The 1765-nt window shown below is 54.1% G+C and overlaps 1 pseudogene; it reads right to left on the bottom strand.

Moving 5' to 3' along the window:
• Positions 1-332: 332 nt before the first annotated feature.
• LOC119540116 lies at positions 333-1341 on the bottom strand (annotated as a pseudogene).
• Positions 1342-1765: the final 424 nt, after the last annotated feature.

The following is a 1765-nucleotide window of genomic DNA, read 5'->3' as shown; positions in this document are numbered from 1 at the left end:
AACATTTCCCCTGCCTCCACACTACTTTCCTTTTCCTCTGTTTCCTCCTTCAGGAGCAGCGTCAGTGTTTCCTCCATCAGGGAAGTGCTGTTAATGACAACGGGGAAAGGCCGGAAACGGGATTTCCGGAATACTGCTTTCGCATCCCTCGAAGCCCTGCTGCATGGAGGCATCATCAAGGCAGCCTGACGGAGCTAAGGATTAAAAAAAGAAAATGAAAGGGAGAAACAAAAGCAAAAACAAAAACAGAACCCCACCTCAAGTCTTGTCTTTTCTCAAAATGCAGGAGAGACTGGCGGGATGGCCGGGTCCTTTGGAGAGGACACCTGCTGTTAGATGATGGCCGGAGACCACCTGGCCAGAGTCAATTGTTGGCGCTTGCTGACAGCTTCCTCATGGATCTTCTCAGGTCCTTGTACTTGTCCTCGCAGAGGCGGGAGATGGCCTCAAGTTTGCGAGCTCTCTCCCTGCTAAGGGGCTCCAAGGGAAAGCTTCTGCCAGAGAACGAAGATCAAAATTATACTTGGCATAGACACTGGAAGGAACATTGATGTTGAATTCGAGCAATTCCAGAAACTGTCGCTCTAGCTCGTTCATGTCTTCGACTGTGATATCTTTCAGGATCTGGCAGTAATCCACATTCCAGACCGCATGGTCGTCCCACTCTTTGGAGGCCAGCAGAATCGCCCCTAGTACAATTCGCTTCCAGTTTGCTGGACAGATATCTATCTCTGCATATGTTAAAAGTCTTTCAAGGTATACCAGGGTGACAATGGCACATTCAGCCGTCAGCTGAGCAGCACTGAAGAGCGTCTGAACAAACCGGTAAATCTGTTTCTGCTCTGGGTTGTGTTTGTCATAATCTGGTGGCACTTCGGATTTTGAAAGAGGGTGAAGGTTTTCATCAAAAATATCTAAGAGCATCCTTCCATCTGGGTCCCTGTTTTTTATGTGATAATATATTGCGAGAGCTACACGTTTAATTGCATACTTGAGGTTTGGTTGACTGACTGTGCTATCATCTAGGAAAATAGTGGAGCAGGAGCTGTATTTCCTTGATATTTGTCCTGGAGGATGATGGTTAATGAAGAGACTCTTGCGCTTTTCTCTCACGTCCGTCTGAGATTTACTGAGGAATATTGTGCTAGCCCGAGGATGGTCTGAAGGATTGAATTCCATGTTCAAATCATCGATGTTCTCCCGGTTGCTGATGTCCTGCAGGTTGCAGCCTGTGTCCTCGCGGCTCAGATCAGTGTTGGGCCAGTAGGACTCCAGCCGAGAGTGGGAATTCCTCCTGAGCTTGGGGCTGGACGACACACAGCATGGGGTAGTGTTCCCCATCTTCGGCGGCCCTCCTCCTCCTCGGGCTCTCGCCTTCCTCCACTTCCCCGGCCCCCGGGAGTGGGGACAGGGCAGCGGGTGGGGTGCCGGGCAGCGGGGCAGGAGGAGGACTGGGGCTGGGGCTGGGGTGGGGGTTGACAGGAGGAGTGGGAGAGGCTCGCCCCCGCCGGGGTGGGCAGACGGAAGCTGCAGCCCAGCTGCCTGGGTCAGCAGTTGCAGCGGCAGCAGTGGCGGCAGCTACAGTGCCTAGCCATGGGTGGTGGCAGTGGTGACGAGCAGGCGGCGGCAGTGGCCCAGGCAGCTTCTCTCAGCCGCACACGCATGCCCGCCTCCCGGCTGCCTCATCCACCACGCCACTGCGAGCGCATCCCGGGCCCTGGTCCTCAGGTGGGAGGAAGGCTCAGACCCCACCTGCACGTGGGAC

Source organism: Choloepus didactylus, chromosome 7 (genome assembly GCF_015220235.1).
Source record: "Choloepus didactylus isolate mChoDid1 chromosome 7, mChoDid1.pri, whole genome shotgun sequence".
NCBI classification, from domain to species: domain Eukaryota; kingdom Metazoa; phylum Chordata; class Mammalia; order Pilosa; family Megalonychidae; genus Choloepus; species Choloepus didactylus.
Note: the sequence above shows the minus strand (reverse complement) of the source record. Positions and strands in the feature narration are given on the sequence as shown.